The 19,111-nt window shown below is 35.5% G+C and overlaps 1 pseudogene; it reads left to right on the plus strand.

Moving 5' to 3' along the window:
- The first annotated feature begins 15,502 nt into the window (after window positions 1–15,502).
- Window positions 15,503–16,240, plus strand: LOC136306379 (U2 small nuclear ribonucleoprotein A' pseudogene; annotated as a pseudogene).
- Window positions 16,241–19,111: the final 2,871 nt, after the last annotated feature.

A 19,111-nucleotide genomic window follows, 5' to 3' on the forward strand; every position in this document is an offset into this window, starting at 1 on the left:
CACAAACCTAGCACAGTTGTGGAATCTTGAAATTATTCCAACTTTCTATGAGGGAATCTGTTCCGCAACATTCCCGACGATTAATTTTTCAGTCTAAAAATATTTTTACAGATAGAGAAGACAAACAAGAAATCCACTTCCTCATATTACAAAATATGTCACTCTTTGACAATTTAAATTTGTACCAAATTTTTCTGGTACTGCCTGACAGAGCAGATTCCTCTTAAGCAACATAGCCCCTCAACTATTTCTCAGCAATGATTATGGCATGAGCATATCTGTCTTTTAGAAAGATTGCTTTGGCTGCAGGGTGGAGGAAACTGAAAGAGGATAAAACCGAAGGAAATCCAGAAAGAGACTAAACTGTCAAATTATAAAAAAGGAAAAAAAAGAAACTACTGATTTCATATTTCCAGTGTGTCCAGCTTATACTATTGCAAATTTTGTATGGTTGAGATGATAATTAAACTAGCTGACTATTCTGGAAACAATTTTAAAATTTCATCTCTACTACATACAGAACACATTAAAATAAACTGGAGATGAATTAAAGACTTACAAATAAAAAGAAAATTATTAACCTACTAGAAATATTATAGGATAATAAAAAAAACTTTTTTGAGATGGGAAAGCATATTCTTAGTATCATATCAACACCAAAAATACATATAAGAAAAGATTGTTAAATCTAATTATTTTGAAACTATGAGTCTCTGTCTCCAAACTTAAATATATAGTCAATATCTTTGTTTCCTTTAAATGAATCTAATTTTAACCTCCTAACAGATTGTCCAGAAATTCCAACATTGTTATACTTGATGGCTTCTTCTCTTCCTCCAGGTTTCACAGAAACAGCCTTACGTGCTACCTATAAAATTATGTGGGTTGTAGGGGTGGTGTGGGGGTGTGTGCAAATGTTGGTGCTTTTAATTTCTAGGGAATTTCTCATGCTGCCATTCTCAATATCCAAGTTCATGGTTGGTCCTTAAAGTCAGGTACTCTATGGCTTAGGTATCATGTGGGGACTTAGAGAACCGGCCTGGATATAGGATCACAAAAGTCTTTATAATAGTGAGGACAACCTCACTCCAACTCCTGTTTCTCCACTCTGCTTCTCTTGGCCACCTGACCCCCTCTTCTTCTGTTGTAATAAATTTTGATGGTGCATCTCAAAAATACTCAAATTGTTAATAATTGCAAAAACAGTTAACATTTCCTCAAGAGCAAGGAAGCCTTGATCTTCAAATTCTCTTAAGATAAAGTATTTGAAGAAAAGGAAGAAAATCAAAAGATTGTTTTTTTTTTATTTAATACAGTCTTTGCATTCACATCGTAACTACGAACATTTTTCAAACTTCTATGTAGAAAAAAATCATGGCAAAAAATCTTAAACAATTAAAAAGTGGGAAAATTACTGCAATTTATATACTAAAAATAAAAGCAGTTTTTAACAGTTAAAACACAAAAGACAGTATCTTATGGAAAAGTTGGCAAAGAACACAAGCAATCTAGATGAAGAAATATAAATTTTTATTAAATGTAAAAAATTGTTTAAAATTAAAATTAAAAAAATGTAAACTAAAGTAACAGTTAACTATCATTTTATATCAATCATATTGGCATTTTTTTTCTTTTAATGTCAGACCCAGTATTCAGGGTTAGGACTATGGTGAGACAAAAGAAGCCTAATAAGCACAATAAATAATATTTTAATAAAAATGATTCCAACAAAACTATGATAAAAAAAATACCCAATATTTAAATAAAGGTAGGAGTTAACCTTTTATTAGTATAACTTTAATTTTGGTCTACAGTATTGGTAAGTAGCAGGAGAAATAAGCACTCATACACTATGAATGGCCTATAAATTAGTGGGCAATTTGGCAGGAAACTTCCACAATTGAATTATATATAGCCCATGACATAAAAATGTCAGTTCTAGGAATTTACCATAATAAAATTATATGATCAATAAAGGTATCTACACATTAATATTCACTTAAACACTGTGTAAAGAAGTTAAACATTGAAAAGACTGATAAAACAATTATTCAAATAAATTTTAACATAGCCATTTATCAGAATATTTAGTGATTAAAAATAATACAGATATATATGCTTTTATATAGAAATATGCCTAAGTAACTGAAAAAAGGAGCTTTTACTCTTTATAGAAAATAAAATGTTTGTTTATATGTACACATCTAATATCTATCTATCATCTATCTATCTATCTATCTATCTATCATCAATCATCTATCTAACTCTATAAATGAATGGAAATATAGAAAGATGAACATGGAAGTGCTAACTTGGTAACTGGTTATCTCTGAGATTGTAGATTCTGGGTCCTTTTTTCTTTATAACTTCCTGTACAGTATTGATAAAAATATTTCTGATTCCAAGTTGGGGGGAGGAGGGAGAACCCAGTGGAGAGACTGCCCATGAAATGAATAGCTATCATATGAAAATCCCCACATCATGAGAAAAAGTCTAAAAGCTGTTTAGCTCATTTATTACTGCCCTTAGAAGATAACATCCACACACACCAAAAACTACTGAAGGACTGTAGAAATTTTAGTCCCCAGGACTTTTCCATAAGGGTCCTTTCTCTCTTTTGTTTTAAACAAATATGTATTCAGGATTGAATTTTACTTTGAATTACCCTCAAATGCTGCAATAATGGCCCCTCAATTCTAAAATAAGGGGGGATTTTTTGTGATTAAGGTATTTCGTGTTTGTAGCTAAGCAGTTTCCTATGACAGTCCTTAAACCACAGTCAAGAATAAGAAAGAAAAAAGCCAGTACCATGCACCAGAGGCTTGGACAAAGCCTTGTGTAACTGGAACCAGAGGAGAAAGTTTCAAGACCATGATAAGCAATGCCAAATCCTACAAAAATGTAAAGGCATGAAGACTAAGTCAAGATTGGTTAGGAAACTGAAGATCACCGGCCGCTTTCAAGGGTACCCGTAAAAGTAAAATGTGAGGAGTCACTATGAAAGGATGCAGAGGCTGTGAGGTAAGACACTGGGTTAAGAACTAAGACAGTGGCGCCCTGGCCGGTTGGCTCAGCGGTAAAGCATCGGCCTGGTGTGCGGGGGACCCGGTTCGATTCCCGGCCAGGGCACATAGGAGAAGCGCCCATTTGCTTCTCCACCCCCCCCCCCCTTCCTCTCTATCTCTCTCTTCCTCTCCCGCAGCCAAGGCTCCATTGGAGCAAGGATGGCCCCGGCGCTGGGGATGGCTCCTTGGCCTCTGCCCCAGGCGCTGGAGTGGCTCTGGCAGAGGCAGAGCGAAGCCCTGGAGGGGCGGAGCATCGCCTCCTGGTGGGCAGAGCATCGCCCCTGGTGGGCGTGCCGGGTAGATCCCGGTGGGCGCCTGCGGGAGTCTGTCTGACTCTGACTGTCTCTCCCCGTTTCCAGCTTCAGAAAATTAAAAAAAAAAAAAAAAAAAAAAAAAAAAAAAAAAAGAACTAAGACAATGGGGAAAGAACATGCTAAGAATCTTAGAAGATATTATTTAAGTGAGAGGTGGTGGGAAGAGAAGGACTTAACAAGATAGGGGAAAAAAGAAGCTATGGGCAGTTAAAAAGTCAGGAGAGAGGAAGACACAGTACAATGGATGTATTAATTAAAGGGAGAGGGTCCTGGGGGATGTAGGACTGACTAGGATCCAAAACAAAATGTGAATGTGTGTGCAGCCACCATGGCATCTTTCTAAGGTCCAGATTTTGATTCTTAGGTCCAGCAAGGGGCTTGAGATTCTGCATTTTGAACAGACTCCCTGCTGATGCTGTTGCTTCTGCTCTTCGGCTCCTGCTTAGAGAAGCAAGGCGCCAGCCACCTTGCTCCACCTTGGAGAGAAAGCAAAACACCTCTCTCTCTGAGACTAAATAAGGGAAAAAGACATGACAGTTGTAGAACTTAAACCTGAGAAGAGAACAGATGAGGGAGGTTATGCTAAATGACTTTTAGCTCCTCCATAAATTGGGAGTGAGCTCATCTGTTAAGAAAAGGGAGCGTGGAGAAATGAAGGCTTGAAAACAGTGGGGAAGTTTTGCATGAAATGTAGTAAGACGCTTATTAGGAGATCAAGAAATGTAAACTGTCTTTTTTGTGTGTGAGTGTGTGTGAGGTGCATTAATAACATAATTAGACCGTGGAATGAAGCGTGGGCTCTAGGAAAAGGAAGTAAAGATTGCATCCCCCAATTAAAATTAATGAGAGAGATTTCACCTATGGTGGCCACAATGTGCTTGCTAATGACTGCCCTAAAAGGCGCAGGAATGCCTTTCCCTTTGTCGCCTGCAGAGCTGAAGCTGCCTACTCCAACTTTAACTCCAATTTCTAAACTTCTCCAATGTTCAGCAAGTGAATAGTATGAAAATTACAGCTGCTAGTTTTAAGCAGGCTGTCCAGAAACAGAAAACTGTATGGAAAAAATGAGAACTTCTTGATTGTTTGATACATAGACAAAGAGCAGCTTTCAATTTATCGAAGTTAATTTTTCCACAAGCAATTATCCTTGTTGGCACCTCCCCAGGACCTGAGGTTGACATGAATCCTGCAGCAACAAACAGCCTAGGAATCCCTCACGACCTGAAGTTCTCCTGATGTCCGCTTGGCTGTTACTCATCTGAAAAAACACTTCCTTTGTCCTCATCTGAGCAACTCTCCAGTGCTTTAGTTAAATCGAGAACTTATTCTCAAATGCTGCCTTGGAATTTAGTTCTAAATGTGAAATGAACATTGTTAGAAAATGAACCTCCCCCATGTGTCATTCTGTTCATTAAAAATGGAATAGCAAAAAGAGAAAATAAATTTCAAGGAGTCCCTTAGCCACCTTCAATATCCATAACATTCAGAGTTGGTTATTGAAATATGAAAAAGCAAATGTGGACGAGCTGAATATGAACGAGGCTAAGACATCGGCTCAGAGCAGAATCACAGCTGCCAGGTCTCCCCTGTCCTGTTCTGGCAGCAGCCATTGCTCCCCAATCTGATAATTTTACTTTAAGATCATTCCCCCATTATTAGTAATTTTATGCACTATGAACTTCCCTGCTTTTCTCATTTTCTGATTATTTCTCATTCCCAGAACTCATCTGCCACATTCCTTACCAGGCCTCTTCTGAAGCCATTCTCCTCTTCATGAAATTATCTCAGAGATTTCTTTCACATCACTTATCATCTCTCTGCTCATGGTTATTTACATATCTTATCTTCGATGCTGAACTATTAGCTTCTCAAGGACAGAATTCATAGCTAACTTTATTCCATATCCTCCATAGCATCTAATATACTTTTTAAAAATTTTAACTGTATTTATAAAAATGTAATCCAGTTAAAAATAAAATAATCCAGCTAGAAACTGACATAAAGCTAAAATAAATTGCAACCGGGAAAACACGTTTTCATTTTAATTCTGAAGGTCAGTAAGCAAAGTCAAAAATACTACCTTACTTTTTTTCTGTATCTATCCCTATCTTTTTTGCATGCAGAATATGTGGTGTGCATTCCAAAAGATGTTTGCAAGGGAGCTAATCAGACCTACATAATATACCTTTGCTGAGTTAGACTCTGCACCCATTAACCACAATGAAACACACTAAACTTTATAGCAACAGTTTTACCCACATTCTCAAATTATAGAGATTAGAGATGAAAGGAAAAGTTATAAATTTAAAGACAATAAGAACATGTAGGAAAAATTATACAGGTTTTTACACTACTATCTCTAATGCATTCTGATGAATGTAATGAATACCATTTCATTTGTTTAAAAAAGTTTTTTAATTTATTGATTTTAGTGAGAGAGGAAGGGAGAGAGAAAGAGAGACAAGAACACAGATATGTTCCTGTAGGTGCCTGTATGGCCAGGGGCCGCCATCGTGGCCATTTACATGCAGATTCTCATTGAATCCAGGCAAACGGTAAAGAAATGGCAAAGTCGGAGCATGGTGGGTGTAAAGCCAGAAGCCAAGGCCACCATTACAGCCGCTTGGCCTATGCAGGTTCGCATTGCATTTGGACAGTTGGCAAAGAAACAACGGAGCCAAAAACTGGTGGGCCATAATCTTTAATCCTAGCTTGCACCCAGTGGGCAAGTAAAACACACACTGGGCTGCAAAACCCACTCACATTCAGTGCTCACAAAGCTACTGACTTATCTGAGTTTCCTAGAATCAAAGGTCTCTAGCTCACCAGACTTATTCACCTCTGTTCCCCATCTCCTTTCTTCTCCAGCGTCAAACTGTACAAACTGGCCTCTCACTCAACACTCCGCTATCTTGGCTGCTTCTCCTGGCCTCCTCCACGTGGCCTCCTTCTGCTCTCTCCTCTGCTCTCTGCTCTCTCATGCTAATCTCAGGAACCAAGCATGAGCTCCCGTTCTGCCCCTATTTTATAGTGTAGAAATCAAAACCTTTAATCCAATATACAAAATAGGGAAATCTCTAATACAAAGTCACTTATCAGAGACATGATGGGATTGTACCACCCCACATCAAAAAGGGTGGGAAAAGCTTAATCCCAAAACCAAGCCCCAGGCTACAAGGAATCTGCCTGCCCACAGCCAGCCCCCAACACACATTAATATCACCTGGGCGATGGCTTCTGTATGGGCAGAGCCATCTTTAACAAAGTGAGCATAATATATTTTATCTGCCCAACAATGGGCCATTCTGTTTATTGGTGTCTCACCAAGACAGGCAAGCCACAAGAAAAGCCAAGGGAAAAGCAGAAAACCTGCTTTTCCCATAGAGGGCAAGGGATCAGGGAGGCTTCTGCAATGCTGATAGCAGAAACCGAGAGAGAGCGAGCCCCTGGTCTGCTTTATTTTATAGTATAGAAAATTTAAGCCTTTAAGCCAATATACAAATAAGGAAGTTTCTAATACAAAGCCCCTTATCTGAGGCATAAATGGGATTCCTCATAAGAATGCACCACCCCCTATCATGCAACAGTCAAGGGTGTGGGAAAAGCTTAGCTTTGAGAGGAGTTTAGTATTAGAAGGGAGGGAAAGGCTTAGTCTTAAACTAAGCCTTAGGCTATAATGACTTTGCCAGTTTACAGCCCGTCTCTCACACCCAAAGTGAGCAAACATATTCAGGTGTCCCCAAACTATGGCCCGTGGACCGCATGCGGCCCCCTGAGGCCATTTATCTGGCCCCTGCCGCACTCTTGGAAGGGGCACCTCTTTCAATGGTGGTCAGTGAGAGGAGCACTGTATGTGGCGGTCCTCCAACGGTCTGAGGGACAGTGAACTGGCCTCACGTGTAAAAAGTTTGGGGACCCCTGATTTACAAACTTATTTGACCAACAGTGCCCTGATTGGGGATCAAACTGGCAACCTTTGTGCTTTAGGACAATGCTCCAACAAACTAAGCAATCCAGTTGGGCATATAGTGAATACCATTTTGACTTTTACATATAGCATATAGAAAATTACTTTTTTAAATGTTGAATTGACAGGACAGTTTGGGGTGAGACAATGCAAATCTCATTTGCTGGCAAGTTCTAGAATAATTCATAGTCAGCAGCTTTCCAGTCTAATAGACCCAGTAAAATTCTCAAAACAACCTCAGGCTTTTTTTTGGTTCAGTATCACCTCACTACTTAATATATCAGTAATGATATATTATTCTTTCTTTGTAGTTAAATATATTGGTGTCTAATCTGAAAAAAAATTTGTCTTATTAATTAGTTCCAATTTTTTTGCCAATAACCATGAGAGTTTTTGTCAAAGTATTAAAATACTGCTTTATAATCACTAAGATTTAAATTAAACTGAAACACAGTATAGTGCCTTTCCTTGAGACACAAAAACTTTAAAATGTATAATTGGAATGATGTTTTCTAAATAGGGCATACTAAATAAGGTTCATAACATGCAATTTTTAATATATGAAATCTTTTTCCTAAAATGTTGAAATAACATTTCTGGCAGAGATTAAGGGCGTCTTCAATAATATCTGTTAAATGCCAACAATTATGAAACTTGTTTTACACTATGTGATGAATACAATCAGAATGGACTTACTTATGAGACAGTCAAAACTGGCAATTCTAACTTAAAAATGTGTTTTGTCTTCAACCAGAAAGATCAAGAGATCATATGCTGATGTCTGATTTCTAAATGGAATTGTTACGCAATATATAAATTTTTAAATCTCAGAGTGTGATAAGTACATTTAAAAGTATTATAAATGCCTGAGATGATGGAAAAACCAAACTATGTAAAATGCTATAGTTTCTACTTTCCTCCATTGTTTTCAATTATTTAATTTAAATTAACTTGATATGATTAGGAAAATTAGGAAAGTTAGGCTAAAATTGTGATAACAGGAAAATTGTTATGAGCCAAATCAAACTGAAATATTTTAATAATTATTTGAATAACGTCAACTTGTAAATCTTTAAAAGTAATCTGGAATAGTAACCATAACTGCTTCAGCAGAATGCAATGAGGGAGTAGAAGTCATCGTTCTCAAATTACTTTCTGATGTGTAATCATCATGGGGATTTTGACCTGAGCAGACAGTAACATGATCTTTTTGTTAAAAGCATTATATCAACCTGCCTCTGTCTACATAGGTAAGTCTTATGCTCGGGAGCATTAAGGAAATTCAGATCATGGTCTTGAAAGAATGGGTGAACGTGATTGTCTCTGTGGCAACTGTAAATACCAACTTAAAATGTCATAAAAAGGGTCTCATCTTTTATTTTTCATCTTCCACAATATCTGGGAAAGACATCTTGAAGTGGAAATCTTTCTATTTTTGTTTGCACAGCTTGCATAGGCATTTGCTCCCACAGGTGTTCTCCATTTACATACTGGAAAGAAGAATGCTGAAACTCACCTTCGCAATTTACAAAATGATGAGAATACTAAAGAGCATTTCCCCTTCCTCTCCGTATAGGCTTTATTAAATGGTTCTAGATATTCATCCTTTGTGACATTTGCAGATATTTGACTAGAATTGTCTTTTGATAGGCCTGCTCAAAAGTTCATCTACCCTCTTAACCTCCAGGACAAAGGTGTTCTGCTTGGTGTCAGAAAAATGCTAATTATATGAATATATTTCTTGGCTAATCACTGAAAGGCACTTATTAAGGGTGGTAGTAAAGAGGCTTAAGCAGCACTTACAAGGTAAATAAAATTATTTTACTGAGAGTTTATGTATCCAAAAATGATTGCTTTTTGTGAAATAGTAATATTCAGACATGACAAAATGAAATCTAATGGCAGTTATTTTATTGATTAGTACTTAGTGGAGGAAAGGAGTTAATTGAAATATGAAAAATGGTTAGTATGGAATTACTCTAGTAATTTACCAAATAGTGTTGACTCCCATCACTTTTACAGCTAGAATTTGCTGAAACACCTAGCCATTACTTATACATAGTAAAAAATTGTTGGGTTGGCTAATCAATAAAACATTCACCTCTTTTAAAAGCATTTTTAAAACTCTAAGCAAAAAATAAAGAGGCTGTGAATACAGCTACCCTGAATTTTATTTTTAGTGAATATACAAATCTCATCAAGCTTTAAACTTTTATCCCCTCTAACAGCGTCACAAGAATCTACCACACAAAATCATTGCTTTTCTAAATATGAGCCCCTGCAGAGGGAAAGACCCTTTTCCCTTGCCTGAAAGTATTTGCATGTCTTAAATAAATGGTTTAAACTCAACCTTGTTCATTAACATGCTTACCAACTGAGCCATAATTAAATAAGCAGCAAGTTTAAACCATAAACAGTGATGCATTAGAGCACCTAAATAGTAATTGAAATGCATCTGTTTCCATAAAGTAAAATTTAAATGATTTGGTTTATATTAAATATTGTGGCTTGGCTCATCTGATTCAGTATCTCCCCATTATTATGTTTTTACTTATTGTCACTCCTATTACCAGTCTTGCTGTAGTATGTCATCATTTTTTGAAACAGAAAAAAAAGGCACAAGTCTTATTTTATATGATAATGATTGCTATTAGAACTTTACAGACATAAAGACATGTCTCAGTTGACAAAGGGAAACATTCTCTTAGATTTCCTAATAGGATACTGTATCCTAGAATAAAAAATGGCAGGTTAAAATAAATCTATAGAATAGTTGAAAAAGCTTCAACAACTCAGGAAAGAAGAGTTGGTATTACTTTAGATATTTTTGATTGGTAACTTTTTAACAATTTGTATTGTTACTTCTGACATTATTTCAGTAGGGGAGCACCATTAGCAACATTTTACAAAGGAATGAAGGCTGTGGGTGTCTGTGTTTTGTCAAGAGTGCCTTAGTGATGGACACTTGGGCTACTTCCAAATCGTGGCTATTGTAAATAATGCTGCAATGAACACAGGGGTGCATAATTCTTTCGAATTAGGACTTCAGGTTTCTTCAGATATATTTCCAGAAGTGGTATTGCTGGGTCATAGGCAGTTCCATTTTAAATTATTTGAAGAAACTCCATATTATTTTCCACAGTGGCTGCACTACTCTGCATTCCCACCTACCAAGCACCAGGGTTCCCTTTTCTCACATCCTCACCAGCACTTGTTGTTTGTTGATTTATTGATGAGAGTCATTCTGACAGGTGTGAGGTGATATCTCATTGTGGTTTTAATTTGCATCTCTCTGATAATTAGTGACATCGAGATCTTTTTTGTAAGTCTATTGGCCATCTGTATGTCCCCTTTGGAGAAGTGACTATTCAGGTTCTTTGCCTATTTTTAAATTAGATTGTTTTTCTGGTGTTGAGTTGGATTAAGTTCTTTATAAATTTTGGATATTAGCCCTTTATCAGATGTATTATTAGTGAATATGTTCTATTTAGTGAATTGTCTTTTCATTTTATTGGTTTTCTTTGCTGTGCAAAAGCTTTTTAGTTTCCTGTAGTCCCATTTATTTTTTTACTTTGTTTCTCTCGTCTGAGGAGATAGAGCTGAAAAAAAATATTGCTATGAGAAATGCCTGAGATTATACTGCCTATGTTTTCTTCTAGGATTTTTATGGTTTTGTGACATACATATAACTATTTAATCCATTTTGAGTTTTTTCTTGTGAATGTTGTGAGGAGGTGGCCTAGTTTCATTTCTTTTGCACATATCTGTCCAGTTTTCCCAACACCATTTATTGAATAGACTGTCTTTACCCTACTCTATGTTTTTGCCTCCTGTCTCCATATTTGACCATAAAAAAAGCTACAGTACATTTACACAATGGAATACTATTCAGCTGTGAAAAAGAAGAAAATCTTACCTTTTGTGACAGCATGGATAGACCTGAAGAGTATTATGCTAAGTGAAATAAGCCAGTTAGGGAAAGACAAATACCTTATGATTTCACTTATATGCAGAATCTAATGAACAAAATAAACTAACAAGCAAACAGTACGGTGATTGCCAGAGGGAAAGGGGTAGGGGAGGTGGAAGAGGGCAAAGGAGGCATAAATGGTGACAGAAAGAGACCTGACTTTGGGTGGCAAGTGCATAATGCAGCATACAGAGAATGTGCTGTAGAGTTGTACACTTGAAACCTGTATGGTTTTAAGCAACGTCATCCCAATAAATTCAATAAAAGAGGTTAATGCTGAGAGATAACCTCACTCACTGTTCTCTTTTATGAATAAAAAGACTTTTACTTCTACCTCAAAAAAAAAAAAGAGTGGTGATCTATCATTTCAACCATTAAAACCACTCTCATTAAAATTCTTCTATTGCTATTTCTCTTCTCTACTCTCCAAGTTCTTATCTATAATTTACAAATTAAATTATAAGGACATCCCTAGACTGCTTATTCTATTATTCCTTTCCTTTACCATGTTTATTTCATAGAACCTTCTGCATGTTCTCAAATACTGCTAGCATATTTCTAAAACTTATTTCCCTCCATTTCAGTTTTACCAGATATTTTCCAACATTTCATTTATTGGTCTCATGACCTACTCCAACCATGTGGCCACAAGTTAACAATATCTACACCTCAAGAATTATTTATAGTCTTCATATCTGAGATGCTAAGCTTCTTTATGGGAAAGAGCTTTACTTGATTTATCATTATTGCTTCTTAATAACCTTTTAAATTCTCTTTCAGAAATCAGTATTTGAGAGTAATTTTAAGAAAAAAGTAGAGACTAATTTTGGAATCCCAGGTTCTAAGAAGAGTATAGGATTGACTCCACATGAAGCCCCTAAACTGGATTATCTATATGCAAAGTAGAATTGTAAGTGTGTGTAGAGAGTGGGAGGAGGAGACAGGAAGGAGAATGGAAGGAATGGGAATAAGTGTGAAAAAAACAGTAGTGGTAAAAGAATAAAGACAATATCTGTTTCCAAACAGCATCTGTCCTAAAAGTCATATGGAAGCTATTACTTAAGTCATGAGGTTAGACTTGATGATAACCTTTTACTACCAGATTTCATTTAGCACATATACTTTGAAAGAGTCACTTATTCTTTTTATGTTTTAAGTCTATTTTTACCTTTTTTCTCAATTCAGCGTTAACTGTTTTAAGATCTGAGTTCTGCAAGGGTAAGAAATCTGTTAGACTTTCTTGGCACAGCACCTAGCACAGAAAATGCACCTGTTAAATAAATATTATTGGAAGATAAAAAATGAAAGAGGGACAGTAAAAATTTGTTACTCTCATCTTTTGATCTATTTTTTACCCTGGTAAATTAAAAAAAAAAGAGACTAGGTGTAAACATGTTTGTTTATCTTTTATAAATTCCTGGAACTAATTCAATATACATAAAAATATCTGAGAATTCTTCCCTAGATACATACTATATGTTGACACTGAAGGATACTGTGGACTACTTACCTTGTAGAAAATTAGAATGACTTTGACAAGCTGAAAAAATAAATATAATGAAGCTCTCTGGGGATAAATGAAGGATAATTTGCCTTGTGAAGAAAAAACAAATCTGAGGAAAAGAATACAAAAAAAATTAACTATGCAAAGATATCCATAAAAAATTATTGTTTTATTGGAGGAAGTCATAAAATCATCCCATCTTGATACAATAATAATTTTCTAGTCTAGTTCCTCTTACCTATGCATATACAAACTAGGATAAGTTAAATTATTTATCCAACTCAAAACTACTACTAAGCTGGAAAGGGGGAGTAGATACTACATCTCTTAACTCCAAGTCCACTGCTCACAAGATGGAATGTTATGATGATAGAGAAATTTTAATAATAAGTTATGGGATGTGCCTAATTTGGATCTCACAAATTTTAAGAGACATAAAAAAAAGTGAAGAGAGCTTGGCAAGAATCCAATTGAAGCAACTGATTAAGGGTTTGGGAGTTTATAAAGGGAGTTTCAAGAACCATGGCTATTAGGTCTTCAGGATAAGCTTATTTACCCTATGGAGATGATGTTATTTTACAGAAAATGGTAACCAGGTGTTTTCTCTTCACCAAAGTCAGAAGAAGAGAACACAAAACACAAAAATGATGACTTACTGGTTAAGTATAAGGTGGTTTTCTGTTTAATTATGTGAGCATTTGTGTTTTTTTGGGGATAGTATATTCTGTGGCATTTTTGAGCAATAAAATAAAACCTGAAAACCAATGAAATTAGATCACTGATGGCATCAAATTTTAATATTATTGTTTGCTCGCTGCAATTTCTGGACTTTCAAAAAAAGATCTTTGATTAATATACCCCAAAAATCATATCAATCAAATGGTAGTATATATATTTTACTTTGAGAAAACAAATAAGATCTTGGTGTAATAACAAAATGTGTAAAGTACAGTATAGGGAGTTTAGTCAATAATATTGTAATAGTTATGCATGATGCCAGGTGAATATTGCAGATATTGGGGGAAACATTTTGTAGAGAATATGATTGTCTAACCACTATGCTATACACATGAAACTAATACAAAATAATATTGAATGTAAACTGTAATTGAACAACAACAAAAAGAAAACGTGAGGTTCTCAACATAACGCTCTTCTCAAGTCCTATAAATTAACCAACTAGTTCCAATATCTTATATTAATCTTGTTTTCAACTTCAGAAATTAAACTACCTCAAGAAGAGAGAATAGACCACTCTATGGTGAGGAAGCATAGCACAGTGGTTAAGAACTTGGACACTAGAACCAGCCAGCCAGTCTTTCTGTGATTTCCAGCTCTTTTACTTACTAGCTGTGCAAAATTGTATAAGTACCTCATCATTGTCTGTGCCATAGGCAGCTGTAAAATAAAGATAATAATAGTACTCAACTCTATGGTTGTTATGAGGGTTAAATTGAGTTGAAAATCATCAAGCATTTTGAATGGTTCTTGGTACACAGGTGTGCATTTATAGCAAAATATCAGGGTACACAAAACTACATTCACAAAATTAAAGACTCAGATTTTTAATCCTAAGTGTCTGAACGAATGAAACTCTTTTGAAATATTTCAATGTGCACACCTGAGAGTTGTAAATACTTTTCAAATACAAGCACAAGCATAGCAGACATTTGAAACTTGCCAGTTTTCACTTAATGCTACAAACATACAATGCCCAGATTGAAGAACCTTTTTTAAACCCATACCCAAGCAATGGAAAATACATTTTTTAACATAGGAAACTGGGGCCTACAGTGTGACTCTTACATTTGTTTTTCTTTTTGTTTCACATGTCCTTTATAACAGGACTGCCCTCTCACCTTCCTCATACACTACAGGAAAATGTATATAAGACTTGCTTGGAATGAAGAGGGTAAATGTTGGGCAAATAAGTAAAGTGAGTGGTAATTTTTAAGCCATAGGGAGGTCTCTAGAGGGTATTTCAGCCTTTAATGTTATCAAGGATTGTACTTGCACAGTAAAGAAATATCTTTTGTAGTGCCTCCAATGGCACTTATATAACTATACTCAGACCCATATACATCAAATTGATAAATCCTCTCCTTGCTTACATGCTTCTTTGTTTTCTTGCTCATGCTTTCTTTTTTCTCCTTCTTTCTTTCCTTGATTTGTCTTACTTTCTTGTCACAGTGTTATACTGTAGGAATTCCTTCCAATGTTTAGAATGTGTTATGAAATATGAGATTATTCGAAGAGCTCTGGTAGTTAATTTTGTGTTAACTTGACTGGGCCATAGGGTGCCAGACTTTTGGCCAAACATTATTTCTGGTGTGTCTGTAAAGGTGTTTCTGGATGAGATGAACATGTTGACTAAGTAAAGCAGATTGCCCTCTCTAATGAGGGTGGGCCTAATCTAATCAGTTGAAGACCTTAATAGAACAAATAGTCTGAGTAAAAGGAAACTCTTTTTGACTATTTGAGATGGGACATTGGTCTTTTTTTGCTTTTTCTGGGACTGAAAAATTTGCTCTTCTTGGATCTCCATACAGTTTGTTTTTGGATGAGAATTTATACCTTCAGATCTTCTGAGTCTCTAGCTTGCTGACTACAGGTCTTGGTTGTTTTAGCCTTCATAATTACACAAGCTATTTTATTATAATATAAATATCATATATATAGAGGATGGTGAAGCTGATGGAGGAGCTGATTGAGCAGGTGGCACAAAACACTAATATCATGCGGGACAAATAAGCTGCACCTTGGGGATATAAAACTCCTGTCGTTGAAAATCTGGGTGCTCTTAGATCAGTTTGATGCTATTGATTTTTCTGACAATGAAATTAGGACACTGGTGGTTTTCCTTTGTTGAAAAGACTGAAAACATTATTGGTGAATAACAATAGAATAAACATATAGGTGAGGGACTTGGTCAAGCTCTGTCCTGACAGAACTCATTCTCACCAATAACAGCCTTGTGGAACTGGGTGACCTGGACCATTTGGCATCTCTGAAATCTCTGACTTACTTTAATATCCTAGGAAATCCTGTAACAAATACGAAACAGTACAGAGTACATAATTTATAAAGTTCTACAAGTTAGAGTACTGGATTTCTAGAAGGTGAAACTGAAAGAGCGTCAGGAAGCAGAGAAAATGTTTAAGGGCAAACATGGTGCATAACTTGCAAAAGATATTATTGGGAAAAGCACAACTTTCAATCAGACACTGGCTTGCCAAATGACAAAAAGGGGATGTAGAAGCCATCAAGAACTTTGTAGCAAACACATCAACTCTGGTTGAAGTGGAGTGGCCGAAGGGCTTGCTGCAGTTGGGTCAGATGCCTGGCAGAGAGCGCAGATCAGTCCCCACCCACAATGGTGAAAAGGAGATGGAAGAAGACAGAGTCACAAGAGGCTCCTGAGCAGCGTGGACTGAATATCTATAGGATGTATAACATGTCCACTTGGGACAAGTCCTGCCTTTAAACATGGAATTATAGCCTTGTTTATGTCAGCAAAGAAGAATTCATAAGCATTGTTGAAATGCTTAAAACTGCTACTGGTCATTATGTAATATAAATTTTGAAATCTAAATGCTTGTTTTTTACACATATAAGAATAAGACACTGTGTTGTAAAAAAAATAAAAAAAGAAACATTATATACATATATTGCTTCTATAATTTCCTATTGGTTATGTTTCTCTGGAGAACCCTAATACAATAGCTAAAATTAAAAGGAAAATGCTAGCCCTGGCCAGATAGCTCAGTTGGTTAGGGCTTCGTCCAGGAAGCACAGAGATTGCTGGTTCAATCCCTCGTTAGGGCACATATGGGAATAGATTGATGTTCCTGTCGTTCTCTCCCTTCTTTCACTAAAATCAATAAATAAAAAATTAGCCTGACCAGGCGTTGGGGCAGTGGATAGAGCGTCGGACTGGGATGTGGAGGACCCAGGTGTAAGACCCCAAGGTCGCCAGCTTGAACTCAGGCTCATCTGGTTTGAGTAAAGCTCAAGCTTTGGCTCGAGCAAGGGGTTACTCGGTCTGCTGTAGCCCCACGGTCAAGGCACATATGAGAAAGCAGTCAATGAACAACTAAGGTGTTGCAATGAAAAACTAACGATTGATGCTTCTCATCTCTCTCCATTCCTATCTGTCCCTATCTATCCCTCTCTCTGACTCTCTGTCTGTAAAAAAATAAATAAAAAAAGAAGATAAAATGCTAAGATGTATAGCAAATATATTTTTATACAATGAGTGAGAATATAAAATGGCATGCCTACTTTGAAATACAATTTTGATAGTTCTTTATAAAGTTAAACACACTTCACATATAACTCAGCCACTATAATCTTTGGCATTTACCTAAGATAAATGAAAATATATGTCCACAAAATACTTATACACAAATATACATAGCAGCTTTATTCATAATAACCCAACATTAGAAACAATCCAAATATCTATCAATAGTTGAGTAGATAAACAAATTGCAATATATAGATAAAATAGAATAGCCCTCAGCAGTGAAAAGAAACAAACTACATAAAGCAATAGAAATGAATTTCAACAACAATATTGGTTCATAAAGTATGGCTGAGGGAGGACTGACTGAAAAGGTTCATGGTTACACAAGTATATACATTGTCAAAACTCATCAAATAGTACACTTAAAAATGTATAACATTTAAAATGTATATTATATCTTAATAAAGTAGATTTAAAAAGAAAAAAAATGTCAAGGTTAAGTTCGGATTTTATAAAATCACATTTCTTTTCATCAGGGAGCTTTTATTTTGGAAAGAATAATATTATCAGTGTTTAAAATCAATCCAAAGTTTTGTTATTTCTGCCTCTAGTAATGAGAAATTGTGCCAAATTAGTGTGAAAAAATTCCCTCCTAAATATTTTTTTTGTATTACATGTCAAAAGAATAATAAGAATAATATTTATTAAACATAATTGATGCTTCAATTGCATCATACACAAAATCACTTCCTAGCTAGATCATCAATTCTAATAACAATTTAGGTTTGCAGACACTTATATTGTGAGTTATTTTCATTGACATGAAGGCTAAATAGAGTCACATCACAAATGATGCATTAAAAAAATTTTTTTTCCCATTGATTTGAAAGAGGGTGAATGAAAGGAAAGGGAAAAAGAGAAAAAGAGAAGCACCAACCCATTATTCCACTTAGTTTTCCCATTTATTTGTGCTCTCATTGGTTGCTTCTTGTATGTGCTCTGACTGGGGATCAAACCTGCAACCTCAGCGTGTATGCCAGGATGATACTCTAGCCATTGAGCAACCCAACCAGGACCCAAAATTTGTAAATATGTCTTATTTTCCAAGGGTCACAGTCTAGGGTTATAATATTTAGTAAAAACATAAACAGTCTGTAAAACTATTGTATGAGTTATCCTACAGAAAAATTGGTCAATGAATAATGAGTATAATTGTGTGAACAACAAAACTTTTGTGTGAGTCCAAAAAAGAGGAAACATACAGTCAGAAAATACTCTTCAACTAATAGAAGAGATAAAAAGTGGTCAAGGAAAAGTTTTTGATGTTCTAATAGACAGATGGTTTTCATATTTATTTTACCATTACACTTAGAAGAAAGATATTTTTATCCTGAAAGGCACATCGTTGTATATAAATGAATATTCAGTTTTCACATACCTACATATGGATAACTAAAACAAGTTTCATAAATTATTTCTTTTACTTTCCCCAAGTACACTCTGATAATTTCTATTTCATTTAAGTAAAAATGCTGGTTGGACTAAAGTTTAATCAACAGTCTTCTAGCTTTGAAAGATTATTTGCAATTCCTTCAGAATGTAAACCAGAAGAAACAGCAGCAGGGGAAAATTCAGGCAAAGAAAAGAAAGACATTCTAGAATGTAATTGATAAATCTTGGGTCTTGGAACTGATGGTCAGGAAATGGTACAAGCATCTATAGAAGAACAATTGACAATTATTTGTCTAGAATAACTTTAAATTATAGATTTATCCAAATATGTAGATGAACTAAGCGATCTTCTGAATTGTTTGCGGTTCTGAAAATACTTTAGAAATTCCATTTATTTAGTGATTTATGATTAATAGATAATTCTGCTTTTTAATTATTTCCTAGTGATTATCATTATTAGCTGGTTTTGTTGTTTCAGAACTGTATCTGCTCTTGATTTTATTCATTTTATCTTTGGTTATGATTTGATAAAACTATCATGTGTATATTCACTTTCAAACAAAAGTTTGAAAACACAGAGATTCTAGCAGCCC

The sequence above is a fragment of the Saccopteryx bilineata genome, chromosome 5 (assembly GCF_036850765.1).
Source record: "Saccopteryx bilineata isolate mSacBil1 chromosome 5, mSacBil1_pri_phased_curated, whole genome shotgun sequence".
NCBI classification, from domain to species: domain Eukaryota; kingdom Metazoa; phylum Chordata; class Mammalia; order Chiroptera; family Emballonuridae; genus Saccopteryx; species Saccopteryx bilineata.